Here is a 27,208-nt window from a genome sequence, read left to right on the forward strand (position 1 = left end):
GCTTTGACACCGTCTGCCAGGCGGAGAGCGGCTCCGGGCCGGGCGAGGCGGGCTGCGGGGGGAGTGACAACAGCCCCGACAACGCAGAGAGGGGGCATTGCCCCCTCCAAACACCCACCTTTGACGGGGCGGGGGGGCACTCTACTTCAGGATGAGAGTGATGCGGGGAATAACCCAGACGGGCTGAGACCCGACGGGCTCAGCGCACCTCCCGGTGCAGAGCGGGGCGGCGGCGGGGGGACCCCGTCGGGGATGGCCGGGGCCAGACGGTCGGGGGGGCCGCCCGGTTCTCATAGTCTGCGCCCGAGCCTGGATTCTCTGCACGTCCCGGCCGGTCCCCCCTTTGCTACTATTCAGCACTTAATTGAACATTAATGGCAGCTGGGGATGAGGTCATTGGAGCCGGCTTTTCTCACACATTTTTCATGCAAATCCGCTAAACTCTAAACAAATTTGAATAAAACCCCCTTTGTGCAGGCCCTCCATGGTGTTTTTCCACGGGCCGCTCCGCCTGTCTCCGCACACTTCATCCGGGGAGGGGGGAGCGGCGGGGAGATGAGGGGGTGTGGGGGGGTCTCTGCTCGGGCCTGGAGCGCCAGGCAGACCCAAAGAGGCTGCACCCTCTGCGAGGATCTCAAGCCCAGATCACCCCCGCGACGCCCACTGCACTTGCAGGGCCCCGCACTGTGCCATCGTCTCCTTTTGCAGCCCCCCTACAGCACCAGTTCCCCCAGTAATATCCATTAGCAACACCAGCTCCCCCGCAACACCTCCATAGCACCAGTCTGTCCCCAGCAGCATCAGTCCTCCTCCAATTCACGCTAATCCCCCACAGCCCCCCAAGCACCACCAGCCCCCCAGCAACCCAAATTCCTCCCAGTACCGCCAGTGCCCCCAGCATCCCTCGCTGCACTTGGCAATCACTGCCGCTCTGCAAGGTGGTTTTTGGGTGCTCGGGGCTGCACAGCGCAAGAGCACGCAGAGCCCCCGGCCCCCCTGCTCCGCAGCCCCCGCGCAGCCCCCATTAGCATCCCCGCGCGCCCGGCCCCCTGCCCAGCCTTGAACTTGGCCATGCCGGGCTGCGCTCCTTCTGCCTGCCTGGGCTTGCACAATGCCGGCCTTGACCCATTGTTTGCTTTTTTCGGATTTCAGCTGGGAAAGCGGCCACCTCGCGCAGCCTGCCCCGAGCACGCCGGGAGCGGGGCACAATGGGGAACCCTGCTCTGCAGGCAGAAGGGCTCCAAATCATTTGAGAGACATATTCATTATATTCTTTCACGGGGGTCTGTTTGCATTGGGTTTAGCGGTTACTTCCCAGACGGGGTTCAGACCAAATAAAGATCATTGAGCGGCGAGGGATTCGCTCGGGCTTTCAGGGAAATATGCCTGATGCGGGGCACGGCGCAGCCCGGCTGCTTGGCTCTCGGCTGCTCCCGCTTCCCTGTTGATTTGCCCGGGTTTATTTTGTGCCCATTGCCTCCTCCATCTCGAGACTGCACCAAATCACACGCTCACTTTTGCAAAAGGGAGAGTTTTATTTTCAACAGTGCATGGGGTGGGGGGGATTTGAATGGGAGAGAATTACAGGCAGTACATTTCTCTTACAGGAACAGAGAGGGTGCAGTACAACAGCAAGCAGGGCTGCCTGGCCTCGACAGGCTCATGGTCCTTTGAGCCCCAAGCACAGTGCCTTTGGGAAGGCTGCACTCCCACAGCTCCACAGACCCAGGGATCAAGAGCAGTAAGGGCCGAGCTCTGCTCCATGAGCAAAGCCTCCAAAAATCTCCCTCCAAACTTCACACAGCTGGTATTTCACCAGGTGAAACAGTGGCTGGCTCAGGTCTCTCTGCCTAAGCACTTTGGTCCTGCTCTTGGATATTGAGGGCACCGAAGACAACATACAGGAGTGATGTGGGAAGATCCCTTGGCTCCCTGTGCTGCCCTGGCTCCCTCCCCATGGCTGCACCGCTGTGTTTTGAAGCGATGCAGAAATCCACTGTGTTCACAGGACAAAGCTGTCTCCTCTCTGGGCCCATGGAGAAGAAGATTGGGACCCTCCTGGAGAAACTCAGAGAAGTCAGATGTCAAGTCCGGGCAGGTGGTAGCCAGCTGCAAGAAGGAACTCACAGGCTTCAAAAGTCCCTTGTCCACTCACTGGGATCTAGGAAGAAAAGAAAAAAAAATGGAGTGGTTATGATCTCTGTCAGAGAAATGGTCCAGTAGTGCTTGGCTGAGAACAGACCAACTTGTCTCACTGATGGAACAGAACTCCAATCCTCTTTCCCTCCCCACCACACGTTTCTCATGGCTCTGGACCACCTTACCCTCTTCCTTACGAGGGAAACTGTGGTCCCCAAGATGCCAAGCTTTCCCTGTGCCCTCCTCAATCCCTTACCTCTGCCTGCCCCACTCACCGCCAGCCAGGGGAGGGCTCACCGCTTGTCCTTCCTCCCTAGGCTTTGGGGCATGGGATTACTCTGCATGTCAGAGCCACTAAAGGCACAGCCCTCTGATGTTTTAATCTTCGTGTTAACTTTCCCTGCCCTCGGCGCCCTTGCCTGGCTGGAGAAAGTGATACCAAGCCACCGAGCTGGAGCCGAAGCTGTGACACTCAGCAAAAGTCCCCCTCTCGGCTTTCCCCATGCCTCCCGTGCTTTGCCCCACACATCTTGCACCTTGCAGCATGTTCTCCCTTTTTTCTGATTTTTTCCCTCTATTTCCTTTACACTTTATCCATGTTGAGTGTGTATTCCCTAGCCTCCAAACCAGTCCCATCCTTCTCCTGTCCTCCCTCTGCTTTGCCCATCATCTGTTACATTGGAAGGAGTAAAGACTAATACAACAAATCCTTGAGTACACTTGCAAAAGGAACCATCAGCTGGCTAATTTATTCTTTTTATTGCACCAAATTGTAATTTTATAAAATACTGCAAATTTTATAAAATATTTGCAAGCCCATTTTAAGAGATAAATCTTCTGTGTGGCTCTCTAATGAGCCGTCCTGGGAGTAGCCGGCATGTGATCTGCTGTAGGTCGCACCGCGACGTTCCCAGGCTGTGACTGGATGAACCACCGTAACTCTTTGAACTGTGCAAATACTCTACACTCTGGGGTCCAGGCTGCAATTTTCATGGGTATTTTTTTTCTCTCTTAAAAATAGATCTTCTGTAACCCCTTTATTGCAATATTCATAAAGCACTTGATGGAAATCCAAGGAAAATCCCTTCCCTTCCGCAACTTTGAAGCAAGCCTAGAACTTACGACAGGCAGAGACCAAACCTACCCCAAGTGCATGGGTTTGGGGAAGGACCGTGGCCTGTCTCTGTCTCTGGGTGCCAAGAGGACAGACCCCATGCTGGCATGTGTGTAGGGAGACCCAGGCTGCAAAAAGCCAAGGCTCAGCACTTCTTTATCCTACGTGAGATTAGGAGTCATCCTGAATATTCCCCCAAGGCTGGCAAGGCTGTTGAGGTCAGGACAGATGAGATCTGAATTCACAAGCCCAGGAGAGGAGGAAGTGGCTGAATCCTTGTGCTCACCAGGCAAAAGTCTTTACCTGGCAGGTAAAGCCCCCTGTCCTGGGCAGGGACGGCCCCTATCCTCTGTAGGGACAGGCTGTAGGGACAGGCCTCAGAGAAACTCCTCTCTAGTGTGGATAGAGAGGATGCTCGTTGGTACCAGACATCAACCCAGCCTGGAAATCACACGCTGCCTGCCTGGTGGGCTTGAAACTTCTGGCACTCAGTAACTGAGGGCAGGAGGGGCTGGACCAACCCGACTGATTTGACATAAGCCTTAGGAAAACTCAAATCTCCTGCATGCACTTTCTCTACGGGCACAGTTCAGCCTTGCACTGAGGGTGCCTGCAAAAATAGGGCTCCACCAGGACCCAATCCCAGGCCAACACTGCCTTCCCTCCCCAGCGCCCTGCACAGGGAAAACATCCCTCTCCGTGTGGATTTACTGTCCATCTTTTTTTAAAAAACTGCATAAATAATTGAAATTATAGCTCAGCCTCTGCCCCAACACTTGCTCCTGGACCTCCTCGTGCCCTTACAAAGCCAGCACTGAGGTTTATATGCTGATAAACTCCCCTGCCACAGCAATTCTGGGCGGTGGGAAGAGAAAAAAAAAAAACCCTCAAATAATGGTAAATGGATGCAGAACGCTCTGCCTAATCAGATTCCTGTCCCCTATTGAGGCCAGGAAGGAGGGACCCCGCTCCTCCCCTGCCCTCAGCCCAGCCTCCGCTTCACCGGCTCACACGGAGAAACTTTCTGGACAATTTAATCTCGACAGGGTGTTACTTAGAAAAACCTTTTTCACTGTCAATTTTTTTCCCCCCTCCCTTCCACCCCCCCTTTTTTTTCTTCCCTCCCAGCCTTGATTGAATTTTGCAAGCCCCTGATATCTTTCTTTTTTGTAGGGATGCACGCTGCTTATGCAAATACCAGCCTTTCATACCAGCCTCCCTGGCTCAAGTCCTCCAACTTGAATGTGACCAAAAGCTGTGCTCTCCCCTGCTAACTCCTTAGCACAATTACACCTCCATTCTGCTCCAGGGGCCCGGGGAGGGGGAAAAAAAAATCATTTTAAACTAATAACACGTGCTGTTTGCTTTGGATAATTACAAGGGAGCTTCGGCTTCTAAGAGCTATGAAATATTCTGTGCAGCGGGGCGGGAGGGAGGCTCCGTGTTACGCCTACGCCGCGAGTTTTATCTCCTGACGGAGATGCTCGCGCGGCCTCTCGAGGCTCCCTCCATCTCGTGCTCATCCTCTGCACCTGGGCAAGCATTTACATTTCCTACGGAGCAACTTCTCGGCGCTTTGGGCTACAGGAGAGAGGAGAAGGCGTCTGACATTTTCCTTATCTCAAGTTACAATTTCCTGCAAGCATCAAGATAATAAAACATCGGCGATGGGCAAGATGAGCGAAATGAATGCGTCGGCTGAGCCTCCCGCAGCAGCGCGGGAAGGGCCGGGGAGAAAGGACACCCAGGGGATGCGGCTGCTCCGCTGGCTCTCGTTTGCATCGTGGCCCTGACGTTATTGTCCTCCTGCCTTGTCTGCTGGGGAAGTTTATGTGGAGGGCTTTTGCTGGGGCGAGGAGGAGGAGGGGAGTTTTCCCCAAAAGCACCCAGGAATCTGTCAAAAGAGGGACAGAAAAGAGAAGAAGAAGAAGAAGAAGGGAGACAGAGAGTGGGAACGTCAAGGACCCCTGACTAATGAATAGCAAGTTTGCCCTTGAACCTCCCTGGGCTTTGCCATTCCCAGGCTCCAAACAAGGGCTGATGCATGCTTGGGCCCAGCTGCAGGGGGACCGGGCTATGGTTCATCTCAGACACTTTGACAGGCCGGGCCTTTTCCCCACATAGCTCAGACTCGCCTAACTACTCCCCTGGCAACAGCTCAGTGCAGGAACCTGCGCTGAGGCCCTGCCTGCTGCATACAGAAGTACGAGGAGGAGGAGGGGAGCCGCTGGGAGAAATTAGCTAGAGACTGGCTTAACCCATCAAATGCTGGGCAGGCGTTGCCAGCCCCAGCACCCTTTGCTCAGCCCCAGCACCCTCCAGGCATCCCCAGGTGCTCACTGGCCAGTATCTGCAGTGGAGCTGGAGAGGGGCAGGGGTGGGTTAGATGTGCAGAGTCGCTGTGTATCACAAATCCCACGACCTGCTGCTTCACCATGACCCAGCGCCTTGGATCTCGTGAGTCTGAACGTCCTCATGGTGCCAGGGATGTAGGAGGGAGCCAAAGTAGCCAGCTGGAAAAGGCCACTGCACACTGAGAGGAAAGGGCATGGCCTCCCCCCGGTGTGGTGGGACAGGGCATCCCTCTCTGCCAGCCAAAATGAGGGCAGGGGCTGGATGAGAGGCACAAACTTGCCCTGGATGCTCTTTCTGCATTGCAGATCAAAGGCTGGGGACGAGCTGGCCTTAGAGGTCTGCACTGAATGGCCGGAGAGAACAGGCACAAGCACCCAGCGGCTCTAAAATGCGACCCAGAAACGTTCCCACATCCCAGCCCCATATAAATCAAGGGGGGAAAAAAGGGGGAGCTCCATCTCAGCCTCTGTTTTTACAGAGCATTTTTCATGTGCAGCCCCTGAGAGAGGGCTTTGCCGAGCTTGTTAAGGATGGCTCCTGAGCCAGGCAGAGAGGGGGATGCACCATATGGAGAGGAGAAAAAGAAAAGGGGACACTGAAAATGGAAAATTATGCAAAGCAGGAGGAGAGGCGCTGGGGGAAAGGGGGGAGGGAGGCAGCAAGGAGGTGGGGGATGGGGAGACAGGAGGCTGGAAGGGAGCCCTGACTTGGGGAACACCATGAGCTGGCACTGGGGCTGCATGAGGGACAGAAGTTTCCTGTGACTGGGTGCAGGACAGCCCTTTGTACCCTAGGGTGCTGTCACTGGAGGGCAGTTCTCCAGCCTGGCCTTCCCTGGGAGGGTCTGGGCTGTGCCAGGGCGATGCCCAGCTGGACTGTGGTGGGTGCATCCTGTTTCTGGAGTTGTGCTGCACTGGCAGACACAGAAAAATGGGGTCCATGGTGACCTACTTCAGAGGTTTCCTGAGTTATTTCAGAGGTGTCCTCTGTTACTATAGCAATGAGGGTGCAAGCAAACATTATGGGCTTTTGGTCAAGAGTTTTGCTTTTCATCAGTCACAAAAACCAGAGCCATGTAAGGAGATGCCAGGGCATTGTAAGAAAAGGCTCTGATCAACAGCAACGATAGCAAGGGCCCAAACTGCCCCTGGGTCTCAGCTGCCCATGCAGTGATGGTGGATGCTTGGGTGAGTGAAAGGAGAATCCAAATGCAACTGCCAGAGCTCTTCCCTTTCCCTTGGACCCCGCAGAGTCCTGGTGCTGCAGGGTTAGCTGCAGGCCCAGTGTGGCTCAAGGATGCTGTGCAGGCATTCCAGTCCAGGCTTGTGTTACTGCCCAGCTTGTGCTCCGACTCCAGCATCTGGCCTAACGCTGTGTTTGGAAAAATGACTCGACTCTTCCCAACCCAGGTCTAGAGTTCCCTTTCCCTACCCTGGAAACACCAGCCACTTTTGGGGAAACCACCCACCCTGTCACTGTGACAGCTTCTTTGTCCCAAAGCCGCTCTGCGCCTCAAACTTGTGGCACTCTGCTGGCTCCCTGTCATGGGCCACAACCACCTTGCACATCCTCACTGGGTGCAAGACCCCTTCTCCAGCCCATCTTTCACCCAGCAAGGAAAGCCACTCACCCCCATGCTTGGTGCTTGTTGCTCTGTGACTCCTGCTTTGTCCCCTCCATGCCATTCCCATCTTCCCGTTCTGTGGCTTTTGTTCAGAGCAGCCAGTGTTTTTCCTTCACTCTCCTCAGCATTGCTCCACACCCAGGAACACAAACTGCTCCTGGCTCCCACCACTCATCTCTCTTGGCCCTGTCACAGCCCTTGATCTCACACCCGTATCTACCACACTGCTCCCTTTTCCAGCTCCTTCTCCTTTTTGTTCCATCAGGAAACCTTCCCTTGCTGCATCCCAACAGGATTTCTCCATTAATCCCATCTACTGTGCTTCCCTCCATTTACCACTGGTTAATTTACCATCAGCCCTATGCCCCCAAACCCTCATTTCAGGGAAGTGTGGGGCAGATTCATGTGAGGCCAGTGCATGCGAGGGGCTGGTACAGAGACAGGCGTGGGACTGTGCCTGCAGAGATGGGCACGCTTGCCCTGGCATACACGTGTTCCTGCCTGCACATGCCAACACCTACATGTTCCTGCCCACGTTCCCGCTGCCAGATCCAAGGCTGTGGGATTTCAAGGGGAGTTCTTGTTCTCCAATGGGGCACGGGCGTAATCTGCACAGCACGGCTGCAGGTTGGGATTTGGGCTTTTTGGTCTTACAGTCACTAGACTAAAAAGATGCTGTATTCATTTAGTTTCTTCGAGAGCCATGCCCTGGAGTAAGGCTACATGTGTTGGCCAGATCCTAAGTAAAGCCGTGGAATAAGCTGTAGGCACTGAAGAGGATTCATCTAAGCAGCATACAAAGAAAAACAGCAAAAAATAAAGTTCACGGGGGCACAAGGAAAACAGAGCTTCCACCCACAGAGCAGCTGTGTGGGGCTCTGGAGACAGGCAGGCAACGTGGGAGATGTTTCAGAGCTTGCTCTCAAAATGATGCATTTGCAACCGCTTCCCTTCTGCAACCACTGGAGGTACACTGCGCTACCTGCCCTGCAGAGACACATTTCAATCTTCAGGCACAGGAATTTGTCCTGGGCTGCTTCCAGGCTGGCTGGCCCCTGTGGCAGCATGATGCAAAAATGAGATGTGCCTCCATGCGAGAGGAAGAAGCGGGACATACTCTATCCCTTGGTATCCTGACACGGGCAAGAAACTGCCCCTCCACGAACAAAGCCAGGCAAAGGGGATGTTTGGTGTTCTCACCGCAAATTCCCACCCACGAGGAATGGGTGGTGTGGGGGAAGCAGATGGGATTCAGGGTGTCCTTTGGATCAGGCTGGCCTCAGCTGCTGTGCTGGAAGCTGAACCATTTCCAAGGAGGATACAGCAAGAACAGTGAGTCCTGCCCAAGTGACGGTCCAAAGCGCTGGCACTTCGTCCTGATTCAACCTCGCCCCAGATTCCTGCCCTTGGCGTGCATCCAGGTTCCTTTCTCCTTGACCCATCTCCATCAAAAGAAGCGCTGTTACGAGTCTCTGCTCTGAGTTTCTAGTCTACAAATAGAAGCAAAGCAGCGCCTGCTCCAGAGCTGAACATTTCCACTAAACCCTATTTTGATGCCTGTCCCGGCCACAGAAATCTTTTGGGACCGTGTCACTTGTATGAGATGTTAAATATTTCAACCTCCAGCAATACAAGACACTGATACAATACCGAACTACACAATTGCTGTATGTCCCTGCACTTCCACCTTGGCTGCAGAGTTGCTCCACAAGGGTTCATCTCCAGCAAATATTTCTCTGGACAGGGACAGGGAGTTGGCTGCCTTGAGCACTGGGGCCGATGTGTTTATCGGGCAGCAAAGCTGGCCCTGCCATCTCTCCCGGGGAAGCTGTGCCACGGGAGCTGCTAAAACAGCATTTCATTTCCAAACAGGGCCCCAGAGACCTCTTGTGTGAAGGATTCAACAGAGCGAGGCGGGGTAGCGCAGAGCAAGGAGACACAACCCCAGGCTAAAAATAAGCCAGACCCCAGGTTTGATGAACCTTATTGCTCTGCACAAGGGTTCAGGCTGGCCTGTCCCCTTGAATGAGTGCCAATCTCTCCTACGCCACCACTGATGGGGAAACGGCGAATTGGGATTTTTTTCACCTCCTTCTTCCCCCCTTTTTCCTCCCCTAACGCCTTTTCCGCATCATAAGCAAAGTCCTAATAAAGCTCCCATCCCCACTGCCAGCCCTGCACCATGCTCCCAGCAGAAAAGAGATGCAAAGCCACGCTTGGAATCTGATTCCCCGGCTTTAAACGCTGCTCTGCCAGCAAAGTGCGACTTGAAAGCTCCCCTGTCACAGTTACAAAGCTCCGAACAGCCCTTCCTCGGATAATCACGCTTATCTCCAGATTAAGAAAGAGAGACCTGCAGCTGAGGCTGGTCACATGGGCTGGGATGTGGGCAAATCTCTTTTAAACAATCCCCATATAGCTGTGACCTCCACCACAGCCCAAATACACCGTCCCTCAGTCCCACTCGAAAACCAGCTCTGGAGACATGACAGAGCATGTGAGAGGAGACTGGGCTGGTGATGGGGGGGGGGCAGGAGGGAAACCAAGGGGGAGGAGTGAGAAAGCAACGGAGAAGAGGAGGGTGAGAAAGACGGAAGAAGAAATAAGTAAAGGGAGGATGTGGGAGAGGAATAGGATGTGGTGGAGAGGGAGGAAAAGTGCATGAATGGAGGGGGAGGATGATGAAGGACAGGGAGGTCTCTGCTACTCTTCCTGTTGGGGATTAGTTGTCCCTGCACTGTCCTCAGTTTAACTCTTCCCACTCTGTCCCCGGCTGGCAGCCTAGCCTGATTACGTGACTCCAGCTGTGCCAAGCAGCCTTGGCAGGGCGAGCACGTTACCTACTTTGCTGCCACGGATTCATTAAGAGGCTTTGCTTGTGTGGGAATAGTCATCCCAACGGGAAAAGGGAAAAAAACCCTTCTGCAGATCAACCTGGCGAGGAGCTCTGACAAAGCGGTTTCCACAGCCCTGCCCAGAGTTTGGGAGCAGAACTAAGGAGAGACAGGGATGTGTAAACAGCAGAGGGGTGGGAGATCAGCTGGAAGGGGTCCCTAGCATGGCCACTGCTCGGAGATGAGGCACGAGACAGGGAGGGAACTACAAGCCCTTTGCAGGATGCTGGTGCCTGGTTCTTCTTTGTCATTAAAGGCCACCTTGCATCTGGGTCAGGCATGGATGACACATTCACCCTCTGCGTAAATGAAAGGTCTGAGCAACCGCAGAGCGACTTTTTCCAACAGCAGGTTCCCTTCTTACATCCATGTGGGATTAACACAATTACTTTGCAATGGAGGAGCCCAAACAGCTCTGAAATGGGCACAGAGTGCTGGGGCTGCACCTCTCTGAAGATGCCCACTCTCTGCTGGCACTGACTTGGGGTTTCCAGCCGTGGCCATCGGCTGCAGCCCGCCGGAGGGACTGCAGTGCCGCCTCTCTGGCTGCTCATTATTCACCCTGCGCAATTAGGCACCGCTGATAAGTCACATGAAATTGCCTTTGTTCTCCAACTGGAAGACCTCCATTTCATGGGAATCCCTTTTTTCCCAGCACATTACTGATGAGCTGCCCACTGTACCTACTGCTGGAATGGCAGTGAGGATTTTGGGGCACTCTTTGGGCTGGCCCTCATAGATGTCCCATGCAGGTCGATGGGGAGGTGTAGCCTGGCCCTGCCTGTGTTCCTGGACTTCTCTGAGCACAAAGGAGAGCTGCTCCTCCTGCCGCCCACTCTGCCCTGCCAGGGACTTGTCAGCTCTCCTCCAGGCAGGTGGCTTTGTCGCTTCCTGGCTACTCTACCATCTCTCCATGTCACCTCCCAGCTTCCTTCCCAGTAGCAGAGGAAAGCCCAGTGCCGCTGCAAAGTCAGTGGGGGAAGAGGCGTCAGCCCTACCCAACCCTAACCCTGCTGATGCCAATGGCCACTTTATCTTGTTCATGACCTTCCCCTTTTCCTCATGCTCTGCTGCTTGGACCAAGCATCTCCCACCCAGGCTCCCTGCAGGTCCAGCCCCACTCCATCATGTATCAGCTCCTGCTCTTCATTCCTTCACTGCACCAGGACCCAAGTACGGAAGAGAAGGCAAAGCAAATTGGAGCCAACACAAAGCTGGGCGCTACCAAACTCCACAGGAGGCAAGCTGTGCTCCAGTAAGACTTCCCAAAATGACCTCTGCTTCAGAGCAGCCTTGTGCTACGTAAATCCCTGCTCTTTCAGCATCCGGCAGCTGCTCAGACGGGACCACAGGGAGAAAAGACATCTTGGCCCGTTCAAGAGTTTCTTCCCATTCTGCTCAAGAAATGTACGTGGGCTCTTAAGTCTTGTTGATTTAAGGGAAAGGATGCAAAATTAATTTAGACAGGAAATTAATTAGATGTGAACTGATGTTTACATCCCTACACATACAATGAATTCTTGTGCGAACCTACAGAATGCAGATGGATGGATGGATGAATGGTAACAGCAGTCTAGGAATGACATTATGTGCTGGTCCATACGCTGGGGATGTAGAAAGACTTTTCTCTGCATTGGTAATTAATAACTCTATCCTGAGCAAATGTTGATAAATCCTTTATAGAGCACGTTATCTCTGTCTCTCCAACTCCTTTCTGCATTTCCATTTGCCTGTTTCCACTGCTCCACCCCTGGCACCCACACGCTTCACTTCCCTCCCATATTTTGTAACTGGTAGCAGATTTGACTCCCTTTCTGGAGAAGGAGGCGGAGGTTTTGTTACTGGGGCTTTGTGTGAGTGATTGCATGTGTATGTGTGTATACAAAGATGGATACAAATCCATTGGAAATAAACACCTTTTAAGCGACTCGAGAGAAAGACACACAGGGCAGAGGAAAAGAAAGAGCCTACAGACCCTCAGCCAGACAATCAGCCAAGATGAAGAGAAAGACCCAGTGAACCAAAAAAAGCCTCAGTTCTCTTTTAAACTCTCCATGATTTGCAACGAAAGCAGCAGATCTCATCGCTGGGAAGCCGAGCTCCAGCGATGCAACCCTCACCCCTTCTCCCAGCCCCGCACAGCTCAATTACCCCAGGCTGCCAGGCTGCACTGAGCACACCCCCACCACCCCGCATCTCCCCCGCCGCCGAGACAGCTTTCGCCAATGGAAGGAGTACAAATATATTCATTGGCACCTTATCAGACATGCATGCAAAACTAATTAACATGGGGAGACATGCAAGCTGCCACCCAGCCACAAATACACACCCACGAGCATGCACACACACACGCACGCATGCACAAGGCAACCCTTGTCTAGGGGGGACATTCAAAAGGCTTTGTCACTAATTTAGGCATCTGTCTCAGTCTGGTCTGGTCCTCCTGGCTAGGCTGGAGTTGTGGTTTTTTTCCCACTCTGTTTGACAATGCTGGGAACATGCCCGGAGACCCCTCATTCAAATCACCCCTTGACAATGGTCTCATTGTGTGAGCATATAGAAAAGGGAAAGGATGGGGGAGAAGATGTGGAAGGGGGGTAAGGAATTAAAATGTGAACCCAAGGAAGTGTTTACTAACACAAGCCTCGCAGCTGCCCCGTCTCTCCTCCACCCCCTTCTTCCGCCCCCAGCCGTTCCAATGGCCCAGCTTGTCCCCAGTTCGAAGCGGGCAGCAGGATGTCGGGACAGTGGAGTGGGAGCAGGGCTGCACAGAGGTGCACAGAGAGCAGGCAGACCGGATGGATGAAGCCTCAGGGCATTCAAGTCTTTGGCAGCAGGGGGGCAGGTACAGGTTAGAGAAGAGAAGATAGAGCCAGAGATGCCTTGGAGAGGATTAGGGACTTAAAATGTCCCGGGAAGGACATCTTCATGGAGGAGCAAGAGATTTATTGGTATAACCACTCCAAGGCTTTTTCAGGCAGGAACAAAAAGTGCTTAAACCTGGCCTCGTGGATTTAGAGCAAGTGAGCAGCCTCACCGCACGGTTTGGACTGCTCTCTTTGGTGCTGCTGCCAGACACGCTACAGCACAAGAAGAAAGGGGGAGAGCAGCAGGGAGTTGGAGCTGGGGGCTCAGAGGATGGACCGGCCTCCCTTCAGGACCTCACTGTCTGCCTATTGCTAGTTATTAAATACCAGGAGAAAAAAAAAAATAGGGAAAAATGCCCCAATGCTCTGACCACCCCCCAGGCACGCCTGGGGAAGGAAATAGCGAAGGTGCAGATGGGGGGTGGTCGCCCCCAGCCCCACCGCGCTTGGGGCCTTGGCAGGCTCCGTTCAGCTGGAAATGCCCAAGAGCCAGCAGAGCAACGGGAACGGGAGCTGGGGAGGGGGAGAAGATGATGACAACGTTTTCCATATATGCAAATGCATCCACACAAGATACCCAGAGGGAGACAAAACAAAGAGACCTCAAAGAGGCTGGCTCTGAGACCCGCACAAAGCCAGATACCTCCGCACACCTACGGTGTTTGCACGTGAGGACCTGTGCAATGCAGGATGCAATGTTGCCCAGAGGTTCCCCCCAATCTGAGCAGATATCAACCCAAAGAAAGCCTGGTGGAGGAGCCCAGTGAAAGCTGCAAAGCCAAATGCCACAATCCCACATCCTCCTACACAAACAGATGCACCTTAGGAGTACAGAACTATTCCTGTCCTTTAGCTTAGTCAGAGAAGAGAAAAGCTGTGATGCAAACCCACATGAGCCCTGCCTTGGTGGGCAGAGGTAGCTCTGCTCCTCCGACACTGCTCCTGCAGTCGGATCCACCCCCTAGACCTTTGTGTGCTTTCCATAAGAGGAAAGCTAGGAGATTCCCGGACATTACTATAAACAAGGCCGGGCAAAATGTCACACAGAAACCCAAGAACATACATGAGGCGAAAATTTTCTTTCCCACAACCATCGCAACAAAACAAAAGTCACCTGTGCAAACATTTCTGCTTAAAAAAGGGAAACTACTGCCAAGTAAGCAAATCTGTGCTTTTTATCCAAACAAGTGGTTGTGAGCAGTTTTATTGCCACATTCCTGTGCCCCAATACACAGGGATAAGCACTCGACACACAGCGACACACAGGGACTTGGGGACAGAGCTGTTGTTTTAATAGGGCAATGAAGACAGCGAATGAAATAAAACCCTACAGAGATCAGCTTGCAGAACTCAAGGCTGAGAAAATCTATTTGATGGTGAAAGGAAACAAGGACACTCGTGATTCTGCTCTCATTTCCATGCTGTAAATTTGGGCAGCTTTTAGTGAACGCAATTAAATCCTCACTTAGGATTTAACCTGGTGAAGCTGAGGGCAGACCTTGCTACAAGACCCACCTCTGGGCTCTTCCCCTCAACTTACTCTGCAGAGGCCAGCAGGAGCTGTGAGACAACTGAGTGAAAAAGCAAGGGAATGCATAGATCCCTGCCAATGTAGCCATTTCAAAGCCCCCTTCAGCTCTGTCTTGCCTGTTTTCTCCTTCCCCAGTGATTTGCCGCTTTGCTGATGGAGCTTTGGCTGCAGGGAACACTCAGTACCAGCCTGGCAAGCACAGAGACTCAATAGTATCTGGGCATCTCCTTCCCTTTGCCTCTAATGGGAACTGAAAACCTCAGCAAACCCCCAACACATCCACTCCCTGCCTCTGGTAGCTGATCCTTCCTTTCCAATACTCTTAGGGTCTCAGTGGGGATCCCATGCAAGACTCTTGCAAGAAACCCTGCAAGACCCTCTGTTATTAACATCTCTTTGACTATTCTTTACATTTTCCTTTATTCTAAGACAGGGCTTAGAATTTCAAAGGCTCTTGCCCACCAGCGCAGTTTAACACACTGAGTTTCCCAAGCAACAAGTGATAGAACTCCTCACCTACTTGTACCACACAGGTAAAGTGACCTCAGGGCTGTGACCTTAAATCCACACATGCTATTCCCCGTGGATGTTGAGAGGTGTAAATCTCAACATCTTATTAAACAGATCACTCAGAACAGATTGCCTCACAACATAACTTTTCGGCTGGCCACTACCCACGAGCGGATGATTTTACATGACATTTATTCATGCAAATTGCCAAGGCTGTAGTCTGGTTACCCAGCAAGAGCATAAAAATTTACAGTTTAGATGCATAAATGCTGGCACCATGAGAGAAGACATGATGAGACTGGAAACACATCCCTGGGTTTCACATAGAGTGCAAGAAAACTTAGAGGGAGTCCTCATCAGATGGGGGTTTATCAGGAATGACCCCCCCCCCAAATGATCCAGGGGAGGCAGAGAAAGGCATGTGCAAGACTACAGGGGCTACAGAGAAATGAACTTCTCCTGCTGCATGTGCAGGAACCTGCCATGGGGAGAGCACACGCAACATTTTACGTCACTCACAAAGCCTACTCTGTCCAATAAAGTGGGGAGGTAAAACAAAGCATGAAATCCAGGCATAAATTAGCATCCCTCTAGTCTAGCTTTATTTGTGCTGCTGCTGCTGTGGATTAGCATCTAGCTGGCTGACAGGCTGATAGGCAGACAGAAACAGGGAGAAATAAAAAAAAAAAAAAAATCAGTAGGTGTCTTTTTTTCCCTATGGTTCCCGGGATGCCTGCCTTCAAAGTGCAGGCAGTGTTCATCTCTTTAGGACCCAAATTCTTCCATCGTCCTGTGACAGCAATAGGCTCTGCAGGAAAGCAAATCCCCCTGAGATATTTGTGCCTGCACTCTGTGGAGCTGGCACCCGTCATCTAACGCAAGCCCAGTGCGAACCCGTCACATCCCCAGCCGCCATCCCTCCGGCATCCACAGCTCCACTCTGCAGAGAGCCACAGAGCCCCGGGAGCAGCTCCGGTGTGGGGCTGGGAGACCTTGAGGACAGCACCTCGCCACAGGCACACACAGGGAGCAGACGCCTCGGGATTAGCTCTGGATCATGTTCACCCTCGCTTAGGGCAGCTGCTTCCTTCCCTGCTTGCAGCCACGGCTGGCTTTGGTACCTGATCCCAGATGACATGACCGGGATCACACGCCGGCATCTCCTCTCAGTTTGTGTCAGAAATGTGTCACTGCCAGCTCCTCGGGCAGGAGGACCTGCAGAGAGCTTCCATCGGGCTGACACACAGCCTTCCGCTCCTCAGGGCTGCATGGCAAAATGAGTGGTCGTCACCGGAGACATCCCTCCTCTCAGGGCTTGGTGGCCTCGTGCCCACCCACCCTTTCCAAGCACAGCCATGAAAACACAGCACTAAAGAGGTGCCAGTCCTGACAGCCACCACTTTGGTCTTTCCCAAACCAGCCCTGGCAAAGGACGCGTTTCTGCCCTAGCAACTTCAGGCAGCAAAGAGGAGCTGGGAAGCTCCTGACTTGTGCACAAACTGGGGCAACAACAGCAGTAAACTTGACCGTGATCAGAGTGAACTGCAAAGCCCATCTCCACCCTCACTGAGCCATTCAGAACTTGGCTGTGCTCTCAGGTCACAGGAGATTTCTAGTCCTTGCCTGTCTTTTAAGGAGCCAAACACAGAGCTCAGTTTTTAGGCTATGGAAATCAAATTTTCAGCCATTTGCAAAGGTGGCCTAGAAAACACAGACTAATTCTGCACAGCCATAAAGTGAGTCCCTCAGGAGTACAGCATGCAGTTCGAACACCCCCGTGTCCCTCTGCCTGCCACCATGACTCTCATTGAGTGGGTCTGATCAGAGGATGCAGGTGGGAAAACTCCCCAGGATGCTGAGAATCCCTCCTCGGCAGAGCCCTTGCAGCTCTCAGCCAAGTGTACTGGCCCCACTGATCACTGGTGCCACAATCCCAGTAGATTGGTACTGGCATTGGAGCATGGAGCAGGCAAAGCGTTGCTTGTGCAGCAGGCACCTGTGGCCAGTTCTGCTCGCTCCATGCCCAAATGGGTCAACACAGGCAGGTTTTCCCCAAAGGAGGCAGAAGGGCACTTTGCAGGGCTTCGAGACAGCTGCAGCTGGAAATAGCCCAAGCAGAAGAGATCTATCCCTGTTCCTCCAGCCACGCCTTCCCTGGAGTGCTCGATCCAATTCCGGAATAAAGCACACCATCACCACCCTCATCCCACTGCACCCAGCAAGACAGTCCCCTCCACATCCACGCACCCACAGAGGTATCTATGGAAACATCCCATAGCATCAGTAGGGCAGTTTCTTTTAGGGGCTAGGAAGGAAGGGAAGAAGGATGAAGAGAGTGTAGAAACCGGAGCCTTTATTTCCCAGCACTCAGCCATGTTGTTAATTAGGTAGAGAGACCAGCCACTTCCTATCACACCCTCAAGCTCTTGCAGCAAGAGCAGGCACTCCTTTTGCCTCTGTCCTTTGGGGATGAGAAGGAGGCAAGGAGGCAGAAGTCAGACAGAGCCTACAGAAATGCAACAAGCTGCAGGAAGGATTTTTCCTTTGCAAGGGGATGGGCGCCTGATGGGTTCCCCAGCCAGCACTTATCTATGTGAACCATTTGTTTCCTCTCCAAGCTCTCATCTTGCTCTGACACATCACCCATTCACCTGATTGCAAGCAAAATGAGTCAGATGGGTCCCAGCCTTGCACCCACTCATAAGCCCTCTATTTCTACTCTGCTCCTCAGTGCCACACCTTCAGAAAGCTCAGCCTGGGGACTGTGCAGGACCACAACTGCCTTCAAAGCTTGTACAAGTCCAGACTCACACATGCAGTTTGCCTTTCATTCTGAACAGCTCCAGTTCAACTCTGCATAAGATGTATTAAAACTCACACTGGCAACAGCACATTCAGCCAAGCGGCCACTGGGACCAAAGCAATACCTAGGAAATGTATCACAAATGGACTGAAGGAGCACATTCCCTTGACTCACTGGTCCAAGTGGCGACTTGGGACATGTCTGCAGCAGCCTGGGGAGACCCTGCACAGTCCCATGAGGACACCACAGAGACAGCATCTCCTCCTCTGGCTCTTAAGCAGAGTCTTCGGCAGCGCTGCACACAGCATGTGACCTCTCAGTTAAAGCAAGGACCAAATAAATTTTAAAAAGCATTTTTTTTCTGAGTCCTGCCAGCATGGAAGTCAAATACTGTTTTTCAAGCTGTTCCCAGAATGAGACAGAGCCAAACATGTCCACAGGCACAGCCAGTCTGTGTCTGTACAGCCTTGTTCCTACCACCTTCATTAACACGTACAGAGATGTGCATCCCTCACTTGTGAACAAGGTGCCAGGGACCAACATCACCAATTATTACCTTCCAGACCATAGACCTTTGTGTCCAAGGTTCTCTGTGCCCAGGGCCACACAACATCTGGGACCACTCCTGAGGGTCCTCAGTACGTTTAGGGGCTTAAGTGAAGTCCAAGCCAGCCACTATCCAACCCAGTGTGATCCATGACACTCTCTTTTACTCCCTGTTCAGTGTTATGCAGCATCCTGCACTGTCAGCCTTAAGCTTTGAGTCTCAATCTCCAAAATTGCTAAGCCTCATTCCAAAAACCAACTATTTGGAGGGGGTTTTTTTTCAGACTGATCATGCCCAAGCCCTACAAAGTCTTTGACTTATTTCCAGAGTTTTCACTGCAATTAAGATGTCCCTAAATACATTTCTTGTTAGCATAATTCTATTAATTTTAAGTGAGAACTGAGACTTTTAAGCAGTCCTTGATTACAGTTGCTGGGGGTTTGCAACAGACACCCCAAATCCCAAGGTTTGTTCTAAAACCTCTGTGAATTATTCTAGTCCAGCCTTGCCAGCTGCTCTTCTACCCAAAAGGCACCTTCCCTTGAGAGCAGGATAGTAGAAGAAGGGAAGAAAGCTGGAAAACAGCCATTTCTGGGACTACAAATGAAATCAGGAGGAACAGTCCCAAAAGCCTCTCTTAGCCTTGGCCACCAGCAGCAGCTACTCGGGAAGCTCCCACCAAGTGAGAGCCAAAGGAAGAGACACACTGATCCTGCCTTGCTAGATTTTATGCCAAGCTTGTCAGCAAGGCATGCTCAGCTTTGGCTGCCCAGGAAATGCAAACCTCTCCTTTGTGTGGCTTTCTGGACACCTCCCGCTGCCCTCCCTAAATCCCAAAGCCAGCAGCATCCCTTGCAAGGTGCACGCCATGCCAGAGGCAGCAAAGACGTGCTCCTCGCAGCCTCCTGGCTCCAGGCCTTCTGCCAACACCGTCCCAACATGGGGCACGCAGGCAAAAGAGCTGCCGGAGGAATCCACGCCAAGCAGCGCTGAGCACGACCTTTCTGCTTTACAATGGTAACCTGAATCCTAAATACTGGATTTCTAGGCACGCATTAAAGCCATGAGACAATGGAGACGGCGAGGCTGGGGCTGGCTGCAAGCCAGCTCCGTGCCGGCCCCGCCAGCGCCCGATGTTTCCCATTTCTTTCTTTTTTTGCCATGGCAGATAAGCAAAGTCCCCCTAAGCCAGGAGGCAGGTGCATGCACAAGCTCACCCCTGACTTGGGGACCGTGCATGACTCACCCCCCGGAGAAGGTGGATTCCCAAGAAGACCCAGAGAGGTGGTTGCCTTCCTTTCTCCCTCTCTCTCTCATATGAGCATTGCTTCTCCTTTAATTGGTTTCATTCATGGCGGCCCTTTGCTAAATGTAATTATGCCAGGCTCTCTCCATCTGTCTGCGTTCAGGAAGAGCCATCGCTCTCACCGTTTTTATCTTCAATCTTTATTTCTGCATTAATCCCCACTCTGCAGCTCACATGTACAACAATGTCCAGGACCTCCTGAGGACATACAGGCACAGAATGAAGAGCAGGATTTGTCCCTGGGTCTCTCCTGGCTGGAGGACATTTTTTCACAGGGAAAGCCCAATACCTCAGTCACTCTGTAACATCTACATCTCTCAATGATACCTGCACAAGCCAGTCCTTTTGCAGACACTCAAGAGTTGTCTGGGAGCCCAGGCAAGAGGAGACAGCTTGATTTTGTCTGCATCACAGAGCTGTCTCTGGCTCTGCCCTGTCTTCCCAAGCCCGGTACATAAAGGTAGCAAGATGCCTGCTTATGTTGACATGGACCGCTTTTCACATGGAAAAAGCATTCAGTCCCAAACTACCACGCTCATTTTCCTTCCCAGGAATGCACAGGGTGAACACGGCTGAGCACAGGGATTAACAAACCCCAGCTCTGCAAGGGCAGCTCATAGCTGCATGGCTGAGGCTGCAAAGCGCCCAATGCACCTAGAAGGATTTCATTCCTCAGGATTCATTACCCAAGGTCCTTACACCTTCCTCAGCCAGGGTAGGTAGATCTTGGGGGGAAAATACAATGCTAAAGGAGCTGTTGGTTTATCAAGAGACCAAACCCAGTGACACAGACCCTGGGCAACCAAGCACCATCTGGTGACCGCCGGCTCCCGACACAATAGCCCACGTTGGCATGTTTATGATAGAGACCAGAGGCGGATTCCCATTATCCCCATCAGATCCTGTGATGTGGTTTCAGGAGAAGGACCATGAGAAGCAGATGGGATGGCAGAAGAGAAAAGAACGCCGCGAGACAGACAGACAGGAGAGATTTATATGAAGCTAAAGCGCATACCCATAAACATGGGATAAGTAAATAGCATGTAAGTATGAAATTAAATGCAGGGAATCCATGGCATCCAGTAATCAGTCAAATATCTCCTTCACCTCTTTTTCAGTTTATCATCGGCATTTTAAAATGAGATATTTATGCCAATAAGTAAGCCAGTTGTATATTGTAACCCTGCAAATATTGGCTTGGATCTGAGAGATTCGTCCCGACAGACAATTCATTTTTACAGTTATTTTTGGATTCCCGGCTTTCGTGGAACACCGGCTCTCTGTGTTGGATTTTATGCCCCTGAAATGTATTTACAATGCATGGCATCTGTATTGTGCATTACACACTTAAATCATTGCATATCATTCATCGCTTGTAAAAAAAAATATTGCAATATCCTGAAGCTCTGAATACTCAAATTCAAAATATAACTGCTGCATTTTCAGAGTAATGCTATAAAATAATGTTGTATTTTTAGATAAAGGAGGGAAAATTGATCATGAGGAACATGGATTCCCAAGATCTGGGAAGAAGGGGAGTTTGGATTTCGCACCACAATAAATGGGAAAAAAATAAAACTAAAAGCTGAAAAACCCACAAAGGTTTATTTTCTAAACAAGAACATGGAAACATTTTGTCACTTAAACAAAGGGAGGAGGGCGGGGGAGGCTCCGCATCCTTGGCTTGCTCTCTGCAATGGACAAATACTACCAGAAACAAAAAGCATGGCATAGTTAGCAGGAGCTCAGCGCTTTAGAATTAATGGTATGTATTTAAGTTCCTTTTAGGGGAAGCCTTCTGCAACTGGGGGGGGGGAAAAATTCATGGTTTTAAAGGCTTCTGTCATTGCTGCCTACAAGCAGAAGAGAAAGGCACTTTCTTTGTCATCCGGGGGTTTATGGCAACACCTTAATATGTCCTTTTCATAGGTGAAGCAAGGCGCACAAAGCAGCCGCGTGCCAACGCGTCCCCCCCGCCACCGGCAAAATAAATAAATGGAGGAACGCAGGGACGGCGGCCGTCGTAATCCCTCGGCAAAGAGGCAGTGAGGATGGTCTGGTGGGGTAAATATCGCACGTCTCCTGCCAAACCCCGCGTGGGCTATTGTCCTGCCACCCCTTTTAGATGTCATTAAGGATTTTTCGCATACAACCAAACGAGCGGAGGGGATGAACGCGCTCGCTTCTTCCCCACCAGTTGGAGAAGCCATGACGAGGCGGCTGGGAGCCGGCGCAGGGAAAACACAGGGCAAATTAGGAAGTATGTTAATTCAGTTAATATCACAGAGGGGCTGGCGGGCGGTGGGGGGGAGGTGTGCGCGCAGATTTTCCGCCCGAGGAAGGAGGTGGCAGAGAAAGAACTGGGGCATGCCAGCTCCCGTTATTGTTCTGCCTTCATCGGTAATTAGCAAGATAAGGAGGGGACGGCGTGAGGGAGGCAGCGTGGCGAGGACAAGGCAGCGCTGCACCCCACCTCATGCCCATGCGGCCATCTTACAGGCGGCGCTCGCCTCCCGCAAAATGGCCGCCGGGGCCCACGCTGCCTCAGGCCCGCAGCTGGCCCATCCCAGCGGGTTCCCCTCTGCCAGCCCCGAGGCAGTGGGCACCCAGGAGCAGTGGCAGTGGGAAAAGGGGGCCCCAGGAGAAAAGGAGTTGCCGTGGTGGGCCAGAGTGCGCTGGCAAGCGGCCATCTTAGCCCGGGCCCTGCTCGCGGTGCCAAGGCGCTGGGCACGCAGCACTCCCACAGCTCTTTCCCCAGCCCTCCTGGCTGGAACAATCTTGGTACACTTCTCCTTCACCAGGCAGCACACATTGCCTGGGCCCTGCTTGTGCCCACTGAGGCGGCTGTGCCCTTGCCAAGGCGTTCCCCTCGGACATGAGTGGGCTTATCCCCACATGGGCAGCTGCCTGCCTCAGTGTGTCCCAGTGAGTTCTGAAGGCTGCCAGGCACTGGACTGGCCCTGGAAGACTCAGCCTGGACAGATAGAGCATTCTGAGAGCTACAAGGCAAGATGTCACCTGTCCATCCATCAGTGAGTTACGGGCAAATTATTCCTTTCTCCTGGCCAAAACAAAATAAATTCCAAACCAAAACTGCAGAGATATCCGTAAAGAAGAAGTGAGCTTCCTAAACCTTAATTTAACACAAATTTAAAACAAGGTCAGTTATAAAACGCATGGTTACACAGACGACACAGACAAAGCTACAGACACATTTCTCACTCCATGGGAGCTTTACAGTGGACATATCAGTGTTGCTCAGTTCTCCAAATGAGCAACACCAAATATCAACCAAGGAGCCCTCATCTCTGATCTTGGGCTGCCCTCAGGACAAGACCAGCAATTCCTGACACTAAAGCAGTATTTGGGAAGCAATTCATGTGTCTTTAGCCATGATGGGACTATTTCACACGGTGCAATAGGCACACGACGCACACTGAAAATTCGGCATCTGCTCCAGTACTCTGTGGAGAACCAGAGGGTGATTGCAACCGCATGCGGGCAGGGCCATGTTATACATCTCAGCAAGACAGTGAAACATAAGGGATGGCAGGCTAGCTGCTCCGCTCCAGGGTTGTCTACACGGAAAACCACACCATTATAATGACAGCGCTATAGGTCAACTGCTGCTGCTCCTCGCCACGCTGGTGCACATCTCCACTCTTAAACTGGCTTTCTCCAGTTTAGCTTAAACTGCTTCCAGCGTGACATCACTGGTATACAGGAGAGTCCTGCCTTCTGCTAAAGTAAATATCCACGGAGGTTGTACACGCACAGCTCCTTGCTTTAAAATCTGCCCCCCAAACCGTACGTCTGTAGCTAGACCTGCCCTTCGGCTAACCTTTCTGTACTCCACACACTCCTGGGCTGTTCACAGTGCCCGTGAAACACTATTACACCCTGCTTCCCTTGGGTGCTAATCCTGCTTGTCAACCCAAAGGCAGAAGCAGACGGTGGCTTGGCATTTTGATTACGTTGTGATCTGTTTGAACCTTCCAGACTCTTTTGATGTCTGTGCAAATTTGAAAGGGGGAGCTTTCACCCCCCACAATGAAACTCTGCTATTGCATGGTGAACCATCTCGGGACTCCTATGTCCATAGCCATTGCTAGATTTGAAGCAGGGAGGGGAGTTGCAGCTCCTCCAGGAAGAGTCTGAATTTCAGAGTAACCAGTTCTGGCCCTGAGCGGAGAACACTACGGGGACAGCGTGTTGCTCTTCAAACAAATGCATGCGTAGGGGAGTGTGCGCATGCACAGAGACACCAAATTTATACAAATAGATGCATTCATAGGAAAATGCAAATAGCATCCTCTTCCATCCTAGTCTCCCTTCAAGCTCCTGACATCCCAAGGTTTCAGAGGAGTACAACGGAGCCTCAGATCAAACATTAGCCCTGCGGGGGTTCCCTCAGGGAAGCAGCCATGCACTGGGGTCTTTTCCCCGCTTCCATGTGAGGTTTGCCGACCCGGCCTTCCGTGGGTGCTCAGTTCTGACACGCGTACGACACACGCGTGCGCATGCAGAGCCTTGCTAAAAGGTGCTCTGGGAATTGTGCTCCACTTCCTCTTTCTCCTGAATCAATTGTCATAAACCAGCTTTTGTTTTATTCTTAACAAAGCAACAGAAATAATCTCCACACACAGCCCTTGCCACTCCCACAGCCCTGTCCTTTAACAGAACAAGCTGTCCAGGGCCCCCGAGGACATGGGCACAGGGAGACAGCAGGGTAAGAAAGACCAGGAGAGGCTGCTTTCTGGTGCACAGAAATCCACCGCTCCTCTCTTGAGCCCATGGCTAGCAGGCAGAGAGGTGGCAGGATGGGAAGGAGACTGGATGGTAGGCAAGGAACTCCCAACCTCCCCAACCCAATCTCCAGCTGTTCCCTTCATCCCCTGCCCACTGAAGTACCCACTTTCAACCTGCATTTTACCTAACACTCTGTTTCTCTTGCTCTTCGGTACCAGTAAGAGGTGACTCCTGCAGCACCACTGCAGCAATCAACGGGCTGACGTGCAACCTGTGACAGCCCGAGCTCTGCCTGCCTGTGGCAAAGCCCTGTCTCCACCATGGCCAAGGACTCATCCCTCCTCCTCCTCCTCCCATCCCACATACCCAGTTTCAGGACTCAGACACATATGGAGACATTTCTTGATGAAACCTATCAGTGGGTGAGTGGCAGCTGAGCAGGTACTGAGCAAGACATGGGGCCAGACAGCAGCCAGGGGGGAAGGCAGCGGGTGGAGGGAACGTGCCTCAGGAGGAATACTCACAAAGGGCTGCTTTCATTAATAAAACATTCCCCCCTCGGTTGCCTTTTGATTTGGGTGTAAGAATTAACCCCATCTGCCCAACAGCACGCTACCTACCAAGTCATCTCTGCTGAGGAGGGCCGTCTGACGTATCCACTCAATTGCCTTGCTTCCCACTGCCCGCACTCCTTGGCGGCCCAGACCCCTCCAAACAGCTCACCAGCCTCGCTGGGTCTGCCCTATGGAAGAGCTCCTCTTCCCACAACATAGATTAGACCCAGTGAAAATAGGCTTAGTGAAAATACCATTTCACTATTAATGCCACCCATCCCACCCCTCCCAGCTTCACACTCTCACACCCAGAAAGATTATAACAAATCCTGGTCACCTTTTGCCCCTGCTAACTACTGCTCCAGTCTTTGCACTGCATGCCTTCTACCACGAGTAGAGAGCTGGGCACAGGGAGTACTTATATATACACACACACATCTCTCCAGTCAGCACTGGAGGCGTTCAGCTGCACAACACACATCTCCCTGCACAGCATCTCGCCTTGTCACAACACCCCAACCATCCCTCTCCGCTGTAATTGCAGCGCCTGGTCCTTGGGCATCAGCAGAAAGTTGCAGCAAATCCTGCATTGGTTAAAGCACAATCTGTCCATTCAAAATTGGTGGGGGGTTGCTTTTAAATCACTGAGACATTTCTATTCCCTTTCTGTTTCAAGTAAAACTGAGATGCAGAGATGCCTTCGAACCGACAGCCCCTTCATTTTTCCAGAGGTGTGTTTTAATGAGTGACTCGCCTTCCAAAAAGGGGCCGGCAAAGGGGAAGGACGGCAGATTCTCCACACAAATTCAATAGCTGGTAGGTTGCCATGGGCTAAAGCATTTCTTTGCACACATGAAGGGAAGGGACTCCACAGCACTAAGGGTTTTGCCTCCCATGAGTTATAGCTCTACCCTTCAAGAGCGGAATAAATGCTTTATCCCATTGCAGCCTGCGATGTATTCTACATAGATGGATTGATTTCCCCTATTGTTCTTAATAAATCCTGGCGCATGAAGAAACTCACTGCACAGCCATTTTTCCTGCCTTGTTCTACCTTGCAGAAGTAATAAGGGTCAGATGTGACTGCAGTGAGAAGCAAAGGCCATACGCGAGGCAGTGCTTTGCTGGAAGCAGTGGGTGTGCTTGCAGGGGCTTGATGGGTGCAGGCAAGCAACTCCCTTTTCCCTGTTTATTCCCCCTTTGAGTCGAAGCTGAGGAAAAGGGGAACCATGACTGGGTACCGCAGCATTGGCACGGCTCTGACAGGAGCAGCCGCTCCACAAGCTGAGCCTACACAAGCCCCCCCGGTCTGCACAGGGAAAGGCAAGGCTCTGGTCCTCTCTGACTGGAGCTCTCAAATGTGAGAGATAAGTACTTATTGTATTGTCTGATAAATACAGGGCTGAGAACTGCACCACTGTAGAACCTTCCTGAGCACACCCAGCTCTCTGTCGTGCCCAGTCCATAAGACCTGCCCCCGCCCGTGTCCCGGATGAGAGGAGTCCTCACCACCAGCACTGGGGCGCCTCTGGTTTTTCGTTTGTTTGGGATTTTTTCAAATCAAAATGCCAAACCAGCCCCCTCTCGATGACTCCCAATGGCACAACTCAGACCCCAGATTGTTGTTAAAAGGTTCTCTCCCTCCCTGCCATCTTTTCTACTCACAAGGTTGACACCCATCCTCTTTTCCTGCTCCAGGAGGGTGTTTGCTGGACACAGCTTCGCTGGTGCCCAGCAAGGAGGCACTACTGGACTCCAAGAAGCAGGTGGCTCTGCACAATCCTGCCTTGGCCACCTGCCTCTGGCTCCGTCCAGACTCCCTGGATTATCGCTGCTGGTCTTCTCTAGCAGCAGCTAACAACTGGCCCTGTTTCAAAAGCCTGGCTGGGAATTTGGCTGTGGGAGGGAGGGAGGGATCAGGTAAAAGAGCTGGTCTCCCATGCATGAGTTGGACTCGATTCTTCAGCAAGACTTCCAGGGACTCACCTCTCCTTGCTCAGGTGGAGACGTCCCAGCCCTTCCCAAGGCATCCCACTCCACGAACTCTCAGTCAAATCTGATTAAGGAAAAGAGAATTTGTCTCAATTAGAAAGAGGTTCCCATGGACGGATGTCAAGTAATTACTGCATGTCACTCATGTTTGGAAAAGGGACCTTAAATTTGGGGCCGTGCAAACTTGCACTCACAATGGCAAGTGAGTTACAGACCTTGGCAT

The 27,208-nt window shown here is 52.1% G+C and overlaps 1 long non-coding RNA gene across 1 annotated transcript; it reads right to left on the bottom strand.

Moving 5' to 3' along the window:
* Positions 1 to 1,511: 1,511 nt before the first annotated feature.
* LOC116450381 lies at positions 1,512 to 26,955 on the bottom strand. The gene is made up of 2 exons (XR_004242781.1): positions 25,060 to 26,955; positions 1,512 to 2,161 (listed from the first exon to the last, which is right to left on the bottom strand). It is a non-coding gene; the product is annotated as an uncharacterized LOC116450381 (long non-coding RNA).
* Between the last annotated feature and the right edge of the window lie 253 nt (positions 26,956 to 27,208).

Source organism: Corvus moneduloides, chromosome 13, assembly GCF_009650955.1.
Source record: "Corvus moneduloides isolate bCorMon1 chromosome 13, bCorMon1.pri, whole genome shotgun sequence".
Lineage (NCBI taxonomy): Eukaryota > Metazoa > Chordata > Aves > Passeriformes > Corvidae > Corvus > Corvus moneduloides.